The sequence below is a fragment of the Zonotrichia albicollis genome, chromosome 3 (genome assembly GCF_047830755.1).
Source record: "Zonotrichia albicollis isolate bZonAlb1 chromosome 3, bZonAlb1.hap1, whole genome shotgun sequence".
NCBI lineage: Eukaryota > Metazoa > Chordata > Aves > Passeriformes > Passerellidae > Zonotrichia > Zonotrichia albicollis.
In genome coordinates, this window is record NC_133821.1 from 14,753,710 (window position 1) to 14,769,863 (window position 16,154).

The window sequence follows — 16,154 nt, forward strand, 5'->3', positions numbered from 1 at the left end:
AATGCACTATGTGTATTGTGTGAGCCAGGGTTTTCACTTGGACAGGGTAAAGAGGAAAAGACAGAGGGCTGGAGATGATGAAGATAGCAGGCCAGGATTATTGGACTTTTCCTATGCCTCGGTCTTCATAAGTTTTTCTATGAAAAGGCTCGTAAAGAGCTGGACTATAAAAATTCCAGACTTTACTGTTGGCATAATTGATCTCAGATATGTCACTACAGAAGGAGACAGAGGAGTATTCATGTAAGACATACAAATCTTGGAGAGGAACCAAGGGTAATATATAATCTTTCCTTCCCAGAAAACCATTCAGGATGGTATTGGAATAGACTTAGGCTTTTAAAACCTGTTCTCCAACCTGTAAGACATTTTGAACCAAAGCTTTTCAGGCTCACAATAAAGAACACTTGAATTTGATAGTGTATTATTCATCCAGTTTTGAAATAAATAATTCCTTGATTATACCTTCTTGTTTTGCAGAAAGGGGACTGAAGAACTTCCTCTCTAAAACAGCCTTCAAAAGATCTGAATCTGAAATATTACAAAAATCAGAGATCAAATTCACAGCTGGCACAAGTGGGCACCTCCCAGTTTGACTAGGTGATCTGGGGCTCATAAAAACATTTTTTTCTCTGGATACAGTTGTCTACCAATACTCTATCATTATTACACTTCAAGAATTTTTAGAAGTCTTTTTTTTAACTTATGGGTTGTGTTGTATGCTCTTTTTTTTAGTATATTATTGTTATTGTTAGTTGCTGGCTTTGGCATTTTACCCATGGGAGTAGGTGTGAAAACCTGCTTTCTGTTTCAAGTAATTTTTTTCCTTTGCAGTTTCCTCACATCCCTTTTCACCTCTCTTCACAACTGCTCAACTTTGGTCTTCCTGACCCTTCTTTTTCCACACCCTGTTGTCTCTCTGGTCTCCTTTCTCTGGGAGTTCAAGTTGTTACCTTCTCTACAAAGCCATTGCCATGTCAGCAGTAACTGTATGATAAACCCTTCAGAGGCCACAATCAACATTAGCAGCCAAAATACAGCATCAGTCAGTCAGTCAGTCCCTTCTTTTGCCTCCTCCGCTGTTGTTCTACACTGTCTACCTTCTTAGTCATCAGGACATGTGGCCCAAGCTGATTGCTAAGGGCTTGATCTGTGGTCTCTGCACTGAACATCAAGGAGAGACTCACACTGGGTTCAGCAGGCTGAAAGTCAGACCCCGAGACACCACCAGAAACCTCTGTCAGAGTGATGGAGGTTAGAAAATCAGTGAAGTAAAGCAAAATAAATACTTCCTGTAGAAATTAAACCCTATGCCCAAGTTGCTTACAAGTTCATCCCAAGAGCATGAGGAGCAGGGAATTGCTTGTCTAAACCCTGTGTGTTTGCATGTGTAAGTGCATGAGCAAGAGACATCCCGTGGGCCTTTTAGAGCTGGTTACATTTAGTTGCTTTGTGGCTGCTGCCAAATTTTTAGTAGCTGTGACTCATTGACCAACTAGCTGCCTTAACATCTTGCTTCATTGTCCTCTTTCCCTTATAAAGGTTTCCCCTCACCCCCATCTGAGACGTCAAGAACAATGATTCCAGATGTAAGCAGAAAGTTTTCCATCGCAGCACATCACAGGACCTGCAGGCGTGCCTCGAATGAAGATTGCAAATGACGTGGGTGCTGTGAGCCTGATGAGCACCTTGAGAGCTGACAGATGACAGTGAGTACTCAAGGCAGTCTGCCTTGTTATATGGCTTCCAGGTGAATGAAAGATGAGTTGGCAAGACACTTTAAGATGTGTCTGTGCATAGCTCAGGAAGCAAATCTGAGCTCTTTGTTAAGCAGGCAGAAGTGTGTGGGATTCTGGGGGGACTTGTGAATAGAGAGGAAAAGGAAACAGGGATATTCTGAAGAAATTTTATCAAAATGCACATTAGTTTTAAAGGAATAAAATCCCTTAGCTATTGGGGTGGAACAATACATGGAGGACTGTATTCCTCAAAAGAGCTGGGTGAGAGACAACAGCCAACCCAGGGTGAGATGTGAGCACAGGCGTCAGGGCACATCCAATGTTTGCAAAGAGCCCACACTCTCAGCCCAGTGAGTTGACACCCCTCAGCTCTTGTGCAGAGATGTTCAGCACCTGGCAGCACTGAGTTCCCCAGCTGAGGACACCAGGAGCCTGCCTGGAGAGCCGGTCCCTAGGCACACTGAGTGCCAGAGGGGCAGTGACAGTGACAAACAGACCCTGAGAAGGATTCATCCAGCAGCTCTGAGAGCTGTGGATGCTCCAGGAGTAGAAGAGCAGTGCTTGGTGCTGAGCATATTTAAGGCTTTTGAGCTCATCCCTCCATTCAGCTGTCCCTAGGCAGGAAATAGCTAATTACCTTTCCATGGCAGGAGCAGTTCAGCCTCCTCCAGGGCAGAGGAGAGAGAATTGGCTGTAATGACAGGAGGAGTGCACAGAACTCTCCCTGCTAGTGGAGGGACTGAGTTGCAGCCAGCATTTAAAAGCCAGCATTTAGTATAACTGCTTGCAGTCGGTATTTACAGACACTTCTCAATTGCCCTTACCATGGGAAAAATGAAATACTGTCAGCATAAAACTTATAAAAAAAGAACAATAGAAATAAAATTATGTTTTCCTTTGATATTAAATCGATCATAATTTAAACAATTACATTAACAATAAGATTTTTTTTTTCCCCTAGCCCTGCAGTGGTCCTTTTGAAATTCCCCCACAGCCATGGTTTGGAAAATCTGGTTTCAGAATGAGAGAACTATACATGCATTCAATAATGGCTCGAATGAGTGTTAAAGGCATTGTTCCTAAAAGGAGCTGTGTGAATATTTTAAGTTATTGAGCAGGAGGGGTGGTAACAAGAACAATAGAAAAACTAAATTATTATTATTATTTTGTCTCTTTAGACCTCAGTGCTGTCATATGTTTGCCCTTTCTCCTGAAGAGAGGTTTAGCTCCCTGATGGGATCTTCTAGGGAGCTGTCTGAGCTGGCACAATTATTGTGTCAAACTCTTATCTCAGGGACCAAATAACGGAACCAGGCTTTGACTGTCTCCTCTGATTTTTAATGAACTGTTTGTTGCAATTAGAACCTGCATTATTTTAACTGGGTCTAGAAGAGGAGTGTGTTTAGAAAGTGCTCAGGGGGAAGAAGAGATTATTAAAGAGCAGGTGGATTAAAAAAAAAATAAAATCAATTGTGAATAAAGAATATAAGGGAGGGGGATGGGAAATAGGAGAGAAAAGGAATGTTAGGAAGGGAAAATTTTCAAGGAATAGAATTTGCAAGGAATAGAATTCTCAAGAACATTTCAATGGTGTGCTATCCATACAGCTGTAAAAGACTGATAAAAGCTAAGTTTAAAAGTTAAACTGTGGACCTTTTCCCCTGGCTCGAGGTGGTCACAAAGACATCCTGCACCCCTTGCCTGGAAGCAGATCCTTCGGGTCAAGAGCGAACAGGAGAGGGCAGCAGCGCTTTAGGCTCACGGTAAGGGCCACTGTGCAAGTGCCTGGGAAACTGCAGTGGGCAAACGAAGAATTGTAGGAAAATTAAACATACAGATGAAGGGAGTTTGCCAGCAGGTACCTCACAGGAAGAAAGGCCTGAATGGGAAGAGGATGGAAGAAAAAAGATGTCTTAAGTGCAGAGCAGGAAGAGACGTGAACGTGGCATTTCAGCAGTGCTTTTGGCTGGACTCAGTTCAACTGCTGAGTTCAGGATGTGAAGTACAGCCTTAGAGGACAGAGGCTTCTGCAAGTTTGTTTGGTTACATTCTCTCTCATCCACACACCATTATACCCTTACACAAGATAAAAAATCCTATTTCAAAGATGCACAAATGGTACACCAAAGGTGGTAAGTTCCTTGCCAAACGTGGCACATGGCATCAGGACAGCGCCTGGATGGCCGCGCTCCCCTGCCAACCATTGACCCACATCAAGCACATCCATTGCATGAGTGCAGGGCACTCATTCTACAATGGCATGAAGGATTTCTGAGATGGAATCAGCACACCAGCACTGCTGATTCAGCTTCAGATGAAGGATAAACGCTCTACTCAAATGTATTCTTTCAAATAAAATTCATAAATGAAAATAAATCCAAATCGACACCATAAATATATGAGAACATTTTAAATATTGGCAAAGATGGAGTAGCCTTGGTTTTACCAGTGGAAACCCCAGTGTAGTGACTTTTAACAGAGGAAAAAATGTGGCCCATTAACTTTCACGTTTCTTCTACGACAATACTTACTAGAGGCAGTTGCGGATTCATGAGCTAGGGCTCTCTCTGACATTTGACTTTTTAAAGTTATGCAGCATGCAAAATCACATGGCAGAGAAATTCCCCCACACATCAAAAACAGCCATGCCTATCAGGTGCCCTCCTGGCTCTGCTTCCTTTCTGCCACTGTGTTTTGCCTCCTTCAGTGAAGACAGAGTAATTCTCTTTACAACTGATGGTTTTGCCAGCACATTACTGAATCAGCAGAGCTGCACAGGTTTTGCTGCTCTGTCCCCCCTTCAAATCAGGCTCACAACCCAGAGAGGAAAATGAGTGACATTCCAAAGGAGGGTAACAGTACATTGGTGCCCAGGGAGCTATTTTGTTCAATCATTTTGCCATACAGGTGAATCACTTTTATATTTTTCATTTCATAGACAATGTTTCAATATCTCTGTTCTATACATGAGGAATGGAATGAGACAACTGAGGTTTAATTTACTGAAGTCCATCATCCATGTAAATTAATTCTTTTTAATTGTTTCATCTCACTGTGGAAATGATCAATAAAATACCAATACTGGGAGAAGTAATCTTGCAGATAACTGTGTGGGAATTATATGAATGGAAACACCAAACACATAAACCTTCATAACCACCATCCGTCTGTTTGGACAGAGACAGAATTCTAGAAATACAGGGATAACAACTACCTGATCTTTTTATTAAAACAGATATTTCTAGTAACTTTTTCTAATTGCAAAAGTATTTTCTGAGCCACTATATTGTTACATGGGAAGTTCAATTGATTACACTTAGGATTTTTAGGGAAATGCAGTAAAGGAAGTGTGTTTTGACATTTAAAAAAATTTATATTAAAAATAAGGGGTTTTAAAATTATTTAATTTCAATAGCCATGCTAGTGTAAATGACTCATTATCACTGGCACCTTAGCATATAACTGAAGGATTGCATATTATTGTGAATAAATGAATTTTAAGACCTTTTTTAGAAAACACACATTTTCAATACTAAAGTGCTGGATTCTCTTTAGTACTCAACGAACCATCTGAACTTTCCTAGCCCAGTACATAGGAGTGGCACTTGATCTAAAAGCAAGTTCCCTCAGTGGTCACATCATGTGATGAAAACTAAAAATATTGTGAAAGAAACACTACACCCTGAAATTTTCAAATAAAGGGGTGTCTAAATGCCATTTTGGATTTTCTGCTTAGTGGTAATACTTATGCTTTAAGATTCTGACTCGGAATGAACAGTAATATTTCAGTGTCAAATTTTCCAGAAAACAAAAATTCCATGCCTTGACCAAGTAAAATTACCAAATGACTGAGCAATCCATTTTCTCCCAGGCTCTCAGTTTTGTCAGCACTAAATTTACACACAATCATTTTTTAAAGAGATATGGGAGGAAATGCATAAATGCCAAGAATGTTTGTTCAGGGAAATGACACACCATCATTTTCTCAACATCTGGTAATTCATGAAGGACTGACAAATTTTCTTTTGGACTTATTAAGAGTGAAGTTATCTATTCTGAAGGGATCTGTGATAAAAGCAATTTTTTTACTGTAAGAAAGTTTGAGCTGAAGTTTCATACAGAGAGAGAAAAGAGACTGGAAGAAGGAGAGCTGCTTTTGTTGGTCTGTGGCTCAGTAGCATTATCCATCCTCCCCTCCAGAACTCTATTTTTAGATGGCCTCCACTGCATTAGATCAAATGTATAAATTGGATGAGGTCAAATTGTCTCTGTCTGTGAATATGCAGCTCCCAGAGGTGTGCCAATGGTTGTGGAATTCAGCTGGCTGGTATTAACCTGACCCTTGTCAAAATCAGACTATAACATCAGTCTTTCTATTAAACATGGGCCTAACAACCTTTTAACAGTCTGAATCTAAACTCTCATTTAATTTATATTGATGTGGATGCAGAGATGTCAGCAGAAGGGGTTTTTTTCTGTCATGTTTTCCTCCTTACTGTGTCAGCAGCTAACTGCCATCTTAGGTCTTTGCAGGAAAAGGATTATCATCCCTGGAAACAGTAGAAATCCCATGATTTTTATTTCTCTAGCAGTTTGACTTTATTCAGACCAGTATCATCAGACCACTTTTTATATTGGAGCACACTTCTGTAGCTGTGTGTACCTATAAACATAAACAAACACACAATTTGATACTACAACACTTATTAATTCATTATCTAGTCAATACAATAAGTTTTCACACTTCAGCAGACCAAGAAACCACTCACACTAAGTTCCCTTTTGCAAAACATGAACCCTTTTTGCTCTGCAAAGCTCCGAGTGACTTGAACACCGCGTGCCATTTGTTTGGCCCTTGTGCTAAGACGGAAATTTCACCTCAAAACTGTGCAGTGTGACTGGCAGCCCCAAGCTCTGTGAGATTTATGTGAGGCTGCTGGTGGTGTTGTGTCACTTGGCAATGTGGGGCTGTGTCTGTGGATGGAATACCACGCAGTGTGGAGGCGAGCTGAGGAATTAAATGGGATGGGATTTGCATTAGAGCTTCACCAGAGTTAATCAGCTTAGTCCCTGAAATCTGGCTGCAACTTGCTGTATGGCTTCCTGCTCTGGTCAACAGAAACACTACGATACAACATATAAAAATGCCTTGAAGCAATACAAGAGGAAAGGAAGCAATTATTCCAGTTCAGCTAGATAAGTGCCTAAGGGATCAACTCCCCATCTAAAAAGTCTATTGGCATTCTCAGCCTCATGACATGGATTCTGCAATGGAGAAAGCCCACATATAGAATGAGGTCAAAAAGTTAGCTGCAAGTGTATTGTCTGGGCTTTAAATTTAACCCTGCCTTGTGTCTCAACCCAGATGACTGAAGCATTCTGCTGTCTTTGCTGCTTGTGATTACATGTATTTTAAAGCATGTGGAAAGCTCTGTGGCTCGTTCTTTTCCAGTGGAACTGGGGATTCAGTTCAGCAAGCATACAGAGCAATGAATACAGAGATCATCAGTTCATGCTTGCAGCCTATTAATTTTACTGAGTATACCTCATTATTTATCCTGTATGCATCAAAAAGAACACCCATCCTAGACTGAAATGTGTCTGGATTCACATTCACATAGGGGATGAGAATTGCCAGACTGGACTAGCCTAGTGTCAGTCCACATAGTCCAACAATCTGTCTTTGATAATAACTAGCACCAGATACCATAAAGGAAAAAAGCCTCTATCCAGCAATAACCCCAGTCATTTAAGTGTTTTACCCCAATCAGACAGAAGTTGGTGCCCAAAGCATGAGGTCTTTTCCAAACATTTGCTAATCCGGCTGGAACATTATCAGTGTAAATGTCTGATTCTTTCCAGATCTTGCTCGCCTTGTCCAGAGAAATGGTGTGGAATGAAAGAGCAGCTAGATGAAGGAGAAGAAAGAAATTTACAAAATGTGGGATATAAACAAAGAAGGTTTGGGACGGAATTAAAAAAAAACAGAGAGAGTGTCTGGAGGGGAAGAGAGAATGAAAGACAAAGTCTATACTTTAAAAATGACAGGATTCTTTTACAGCTCCCAAACCTGTAAGGCTTGCCTCAGAGGGAATAGTTTCTGACTCATACACTGTTTTGAAAGTCCAGCAGAGACCAGCAAGATGTCAACCAAAATTCAGCTATCTCTGCAAGTGTGCTGATCAAAGTTCTGCCCAAGACAGAGCAGCAGACACTGTGGATTATGTCGACTCATAAGAGAAGTCAGAGGTGACCACAGAGAATCCACAATCCTAGATCCTCTGCCCCCGGTCCTGCAGAATGCAACAGTACAAGGGTTTAACATACAAAAGGACTGGGATTTTATCGTCTGTGAAGCTCAAGAGGGTGGAAGGAAAATCTCACTTCATTGATAGCATTAGAGTTGAAGGCTACAATTGCACCAAAGATAGTAAGAATTAAGGACTATCAAGATTTGTGCTTTCAAAGAACTAGTACAGAAAAATGTCTCAAGCTCTTGCCCATGAAAGCTGATAAAGAATTAGGATAATATGCTCTAAATATGGTTTTCAAATCATTCCCATGTGAACATCCTGCTTTGGGAGACTTCAATAATGACTTGCTCAGGGATGCAGTGCACAAGGAGAGGTGGAAATGAACATATAAAGGCCAAAGAGTTTGCAAAATAAAGGAAGATTGAGCTCTCAGAGTCATAACCTCAAGTGCAGCAGAGAAACTACTTTCTAGGGTTCTAATATTGAGAGATCTTGCAAATGTGGACTCCACATGTGATAAATAGCCCTGCTTCCAGATCTGAAAAAGTTTAAAGGCATAACTAATGACATTGTTAAAGATAATTTCTGTGTTGATATATGTTAGTGCTGACATTTTCCATTTATTATTTAAGATTGTTTTGGACTTGTAGAAACAGTAAGTGAGTGCATTTTGACACTCTGATGGGAATTGGACATTCACAAATTTCTTGTCACCTGGCAAAGTCAGTTAAAATGTTACAAGCAATTATTTTAATCATGCTGAAGATTAATCATACTTAAACCATGGGTCCTGGAAATAAATTCTAAATGTTAATACTAATGAATTACTGTTGTGAATGGATCATTAGCTAGAGGAAACATTTAGTTTAATTGGAGTTGCTCCTGAGCTGCTCTACATACATTATATGGGGCATGAAGCTGAAACCAAGTTCTGTCCTTTTGAAGTAAAATACTACAGCCCCATTCTGGGTTTAGTGTCTACTGTAAAGGGACCAAGGGAAATCAGACCAGGTGCCTTGTTTGGATGTCCATTTTTAATCCAGCAGACAATTTCAACCAGACTGGACTGTGCATTCACAGACAGCAAGCTGTGGCAAAGCTGGTCAAAATAAAGCCTTCACTAGGGCACTCTCATCATGAAAAGAGACATTTCATGGGAATACCACAGAATCTACAGGAGACTGAGAATTGGTCTGTAAGGTACAAGGCCTCTTAATGTATGAGGCAGGAAATTCAGGAACATCTTTACGTAGCTGCTCCTTGAAAGACATCATCCAAGGCTGTTAAAATGCAGGTCAGATTAACCTTTCCTTCCCTTGCACTGCTTTGGCTCTGGCTCCAGACAATGGTATGAACTCTTTCTCCAATAAAACTCTTTGGACAAACCTGTGCCATATTGGCAGAGTAGATGGGTATGAAAAAGAAAAGCTGTGTAAAGCTGACATATAACTGGAACATTCTTAGACTAGAAAGATCTATTATTGACAGATAGTTCTTGCTGGAACCACAAAATAAAGTGAATCTAATACTCTGAAAGCCAAGCTTGAGATATGTTTCACATTGGTTTGAAGCCCATTTTGTGAGACTTTGAGCATCCTCAGCACTGGTACTGTTTGGGCCAAGGGGCTCCCAGACTATCTTGATGAGCCCAAAGCACTGTGGAGGACTGGGCTTGCCTCTCTGCTCTGTCCTGGGACTCCTCTGTGTTTAGACATCTGAATCTCTACATTTCTGCAGGAGATCCCAGCAATCCAGATGCAAAGACACTCCAGAGCAACCTTGTCCAAAGGGCACAGCAGCATTAGCCATAGATGGACACAGCAGCTTGTTGGGTAACAACTCTAACAGACTCTGGAAGTCAGCTTCTTTAGAGATGATGAGGGTCTTAAAAAAATTCCTCCTATTACTTGTCACAGAAAAAGCATTTAATGGGCACAGTTTTCAAAGGCCAGGATCTGCTGGAAGTGCTGTTCAGGTGTCCCAATCTCCTTACAAACCCCAGGGGTGCTGCACAAAGTATAATTCCTGTGCCTCTAAAAGATGGAACTGTCTTCTTAAAGTACACCAAGCCTCCACCATTCCCTGCCACCGGGATGGCCACTGTGATGGGGCAACTACTTGTCCTGACTGTTTCTTTGATGGGGAAGCTTTTCTGATGGAAAATGGGCTGCAAGCACAGACTGTTTCTAGCCAGCCAACCACGTTACCCTGACACTAAGAACAGAGCTGGATTACATTCAAGACCACGCATGGAGTCCAGGGTTCTGTGTCCCAAACCTGATAACATGGACTAAGAACTTGAACTATTTCAGGCTGCCACATGACCCTGACATGTTAACAACTTGGGCTGTGACTGAGCTGGGTTAGATTCAAACCCATGGGCGAAGGTAAAAGGTTTTGTGTTCCGTTACTGGCGCCAAACGTTCTGTTTTCTTACTTGGCTTCAAAGCATTTAGCAAGCACCCGTTAGCACTTCACTCTGTATAAGTAATGTAATAACTGGGAGAGTGATGTGGGAGGAGGGACATGGTGGGCAGGAATCATTATCCAAATTAGGTGTTAAGCTTTGGCTTCTGCCCCTACCTTTGGTGAGGGTTACAAGGATTAGTGGAGCGAGGGAAAGGAACTTCTGTTTCTAGAGCATGACTATGAAAATAGACACACTGGTAACTATGAACTAAATGGAAAAAGTAAATACAGTCCATGAAGTAACACCATCGGGAAAACAAATGTTCTCAAAGAAAAAATTTCAGAAAGTGCATAATTCTCTGCAGCATGAAGCACTGAGAGCCAAGGTCTGTTTTTTTGGAAAAGTTCCTTTGCATCTGGATCCCCATCAGACTTGGAAGAAGTCTAGGAGGGCTGTGGTTTGGAGTGTGCCGGCACTCTCATTGCAGATTGTTCCATTTTCTTTGTAATAACAGCAGAAGTTTCATGTCTGACATAGAGAAGCCCCTGTCCTACTCTGTCTCACCTGAGCTGTATTTTGCCACAGTCCAGACACTGAGGAATGGATAGAAAACAAAAGCAGGAGCAGGATATTGATTCCCACATGAGACTCAAATCACAAACGCTACTTCTTGCTGTAGCTCACTTCAAGGCCTGCTTTTGCACTTCTTGTGCAAAGAAAGAGCCTGACACAGAAAGCAGCAGAAACTGGGAAAAAAGATCAATGTATACTTGCTCAATTCAATCCCTGAGAAGAAAGTATTGTGGGGCATTGTGATGATCTCATGTTCCAAACAATGACGCAACAGCTGTTGGCTATGCCAGACCATTGCACTGTGTAGCATCCACCTAAGAATGGCAATGAGGAGGATTTATATGTAAAACATTAAAGAGAATCTCCCATTCTATGATCCATCTCAACTCATGTGCTGGTAATGCTGCCTTACAGCTTGGAACACCTGCAGAATTCCACAGTCAAAAAGTCATTGACAAACTTCATCTATCTTATGTGAATAAAGAATTTAAGGAAGTTATTCTTGTCACTTTTCCTCCTCTGAGGAGAAGTCTGCATGAACTGAAGTCAGAAGGCTCTTTTTGGCACTGTCAGGAATAATCCCTGAATATAGTGAAAAGATATTACAAAACAAAATAAAGGGTTTTTTCAGTTATAAATTCCTTAGAACACCATTGTCAACAGACTGCAGAACAATTTTTGTGTTTAGGAAGTGATACATAATTTAAAAGTCATACTCTTTGGCATGACAGGAGAAAAAAAATCTGCAGTTTATTGTCTTTCAGATTCTAAATATTTTTTCAGTCTGGTGGTACACCAAACACTTTTATGCATTTGTTGACATGTCCAGTGCATTTGGCAAAGTGCAAAATCCTTGTTATTTGGGTCAGACAAGTGTCCTCAAAAACAAGGCAAGCCAGCAGGCCTTCCAAGGCAGGCTGTGCCAGGCTCTGTTTGTGGAAGTGACTGCTACCCTACAGCAGGCCCTGCTCTGCACCAGGGCTGTGGCCTCTGCAGGGAGCTGGGCTGCCTGGCTCAGCCTCCTCATTCTCTTCCTGAGTGCTCAAGGTCAGACCCAGGAATCCAGTGCCTTCCATGTGGGGCATGCCAAGAGGCAGCACTCTTCATGAGCTCCCTATCACTGCCTCTTGGCCCTGGCCCCAGAACTGGCTGATACTCATTTGGCAATGCCCCCTTATTTCATGCCTCCCTGCTAGAAGTCACAGTGGAGAGACAGAAAAACAAATGGGCCGTAAGAGCAAAACCTCTCTCTTCCCAAAATATAAGTCTGTGCATAAGAAGAGCCTCTGGGATATTTGTATGAGCCTACTGCATGAATTGACGGAATTAACTCCTCTTATGTATTGCACCTGAGAGATTCATCTTCCCCTCCCGGTACAGACTATCATAAAGAAAAGGCAAAATTTAAATCCTTAGTCCACTCCCACCAGGCCCTACCCTCCTTCCCAGCTCCATTCTCCCTGGCTGCTTGCTTCTTTGTGTCACTGGTAGTCTGAAATTAGAAGCTGCTGTCTCATTTGGCTGGTAATTGTACCTCCTTTAGAGGGGAATCTCATTTTACAAAAGTTCAAGAACTGAAGAGTTTATCCTGGTTAGCAAGTTTGTTATCTTCAATGCTCTGACTAAAGGCAGATGAAAATGAGGGTGGCACATATCTATGATGGAAACTCTCATATATGATGGAAACGCTCCATAAGCTTGAAAGAGGCTTGAAAGCTGGATTTACAAAGCATTTCCTAGGCACTATATGAATACACCCTTTCTTTAAAATGTAGCAGGTAGGATCCAAAGATCAGATATGTTTACAGATACAGACAGAATGATGAAGCTTTTAAGATCTCAGACATGGGGATACAATTCTCCAGAACTGGTGTTTGAATCAACTGTTTCATGTGTCCAATGAAACCTTATGTTGCACATTGTCCTCATTCATTTGGGTAGAAGTATTTCTTTGAGTGACAAACCTGTAAATCCACTTAATAGCTGTGAGATTCATATTGCCTTGTCTTTTTCTTGCTTTATCATGTATGTCACTGTACCAGCTCACTTGGATGAGCAACTGGCTCATTTTAGGGGTGTATATGGTAAGATCCTAAATGTACATCTGAAGCTGCACTTAAGCAACAGCCCTTCTGAGAAATGAGGTGCTACCTGGGCAACAGCAGCTGTCAAAAACATCCAAACCAAACAAGCTCAGCCCATTTTTCTCTGTGACAAAGATGCAGATGTTGAAAGATTTACATATTTACATCAAATACTTACCACATCCTTGAATGCCTCAGTTTGCAGCATACATAAGCAGCGTTCAGCACACAATTTCTCTCATTGCCACTTTGGGTACTGGCAGCGAGGCAAACCCTGACATACAAACACTGCTCCTTTTTCTCTCCAGCACTACTCAGCTGCTGCATTTGTTGAATTTGCTCGATAGTGTTTCTCATCCCAACGGAAAGTGCTTCTGATCTCTATCTCCAGAGGCAAGGCACAGCATTAACCCCCCACAGATGTGCACACCATGGGGGAAGCAAAGGTCTGTGGGAGCTGACAGGTGAGGATGGTGGGAGAAGAGGAGCATGGAGCACCCTCAGCATTCTGCCTGCTGTGACACTTGGCACAAGTGAACAACACTCCCAACAAACCCACCTGGCTCCAACCCTGTGCTGCCCACTGAGCAGAGGAAGGACAATGTCCAGTGCCAGAGTGCCAGCATGCCCAAGAGGAAGCACCGTGGGATGGGCATTTCAATCCCTGCTCTATTCCTGAAAGGAATGCACTGGAGCTAAGGAAGTGGATGGGGTGAAATCCTGTCCTAATTATGTTAATAGGAGTATTGTAATTGTCTTCAGTGGAGCTAGGCTTTTTCTGCATGGAACTTGCTGGAAAATCCCAATACCCACTTGTATTTTCCTATTTCAGGATGAAAATTAGGTACAGCACATATTTCACACACTGGTGTACAGCTGTCACCGTGGAAACCCTGTTCAATAGAGTGTGAAAACTTTTACAGGACTGGCTGGGTTCATAAAGTGTTGAGCACCATTTTTCCCCCATTAATTTTACTACAGGTACTATCATTCAAAAATTAGGCAAGCTAAGTGTGTACAAATAACTGTAATTGTACACTCAGCTGCCATGTATGTCTCTAAAACAAATCCTGTACTGTACTTTTCAATTAAATTTCACTCTTCAAACATACCACGATGACATAACAAGAACCTCTGTATTTTTCCAAGTGTATACTAATTAGGTTTTCCACGGCAACATTCTAGGAGTAGATACTGCTCCGTTTTGCAAATGGGGAAACCAGGGTACACAGGAGTCACAGATCTTGTCAAAACCATGCAGCCAAGTCCTGGCAGATTCAGGAATGGAATCCATGAGTCCTGACTCTTTAGTTCCCCCGCTCTGATCACCAGACAACACTCCCTTCCTCTGAAATAGGCTATTTTGATTGAAAACAGATGGTGTACATTTTTGGCACAGTGCTTTTTAACTATATTAAAATGCTCTGAATGAATATGTGCTTATATCATACCTATGGATGTATACATGTATATACATGCATGCTGCATCTCTGCACACAGAAATAGGTATGAGTTAAGGACATATTAATTTACATATATCATATGCAAATGTAATGGATATGCTGAAAGATACTTAAGTGCAGCTGGACAGCTGACATACCTAAACACATAAACTGTAATCTTCAGTGATATTGTAATTACATACTAAGTATTCTCTCTCTCTAAGCAATAGACTTTATACTCTTGATGGAGTGTCCACTTTGATGTAATTCACACATTAAAGTTTTTTATCATTTGACAAAAAAATTTAATGTTGTTTCTGTAAGGGATGAATCATATCCTTTTTCATTAGCTCCAGGACCAACCTCCATCCTAGCTGAACAATGCCTTTAGTGGGCACTGCCTACATTTGGAGTGTTGTGGATTTTTCCTGCAACTGAGTAATGTCTTAAATATCATACTTATCTTTTGGATTTGCTCCTTCTGTCATAGTATTTGCCCTTGAATTAAGTCTTCTCTAAACAGTTTGTTTTCAGCTAAGGAGTGGCAAACCCTGGATTTGTTGTCTGTCAGGATTAAGATTTTCCCACACATCCTAGCCTGGAAGAGATGACAAGGAACAGCTTTTACTTAACCAATTCCTCACCTGCAGCCTTGGGTCAGGTAAAGATGGGCTGCTGAAACAACAGGCAAACAGCTCAGGAGACCTTTTCCATGGTTGTAAATCACTAGAATGGGCTCGTGTTGCTTGTCCTCCTGTGCATTCCCAGTAACGATGACAAGGTGGGCCTTGAAAGCCACTCACATGGGATACATCCTACTTACAACCTCCTTTCCACAGTCCCTCCCCACTGACTCTGTTTCCATTTCTTACATTGGTCAACTGGATTTTCCCCTTCACTTACTGCAAAAGAGGTAAAAAATTTAGCCTTCAAATCCAGTCATGCAGGGGGAGTTGAAAACAGCCCATTCCCCATGGATATCACTTGTTTGCATGTTGGCTCCAGCCCCCTCACACCTTATATGCACAGAAAGTGAATCAAAATTGGGGGTAAGATTAGAATTTGGGAATTCTGTCCTTGCAGAAAGGGGACACGAGCAAAAATAATTATCTTGGTCTGTGCTAATTCCTTCTGGACTGACCCATGAGTATGTAACAGAAAAAGGAAATGTTGCTGATATTCACTGCTCTTCTGTCTTTCTTGGTTCTAAATCAGCAGAAGTAGGAAATCAGAAAATGCCTGCAAAAAGGTTTTGAAGAGGTCACAGAAGCAGAAGTTTGCTAGAGTGCTGCATTAACCTATGGATAAACAAAATATGGCCACTTATTATATAAAAAAAAGAGCTTAATCTCTTTCAGAACAGTAGGTCAAAATCCCCAAAAGTAGCATTGATGTTTTCTGGTTTCACACTCGAAGCTGTAATGTGGTACTAAATCCTCCACAATTGTGTTTGTAACATCAGGTAGCAGTTGTTAATGAAGAGTACACTACCTCAGGTCTTAGCCTGCACAGAATGGATTAGCGTGTTTATATTTTCCTGTCTGTTTGTTTTGCTACAAAACTAGTATTCTGACATAATCCATTCTTAGTAAAGAATTTTTTTAATGCTAATTTCCTCTGTATCAAAAGATAAAGTAAACATATGTACTCAG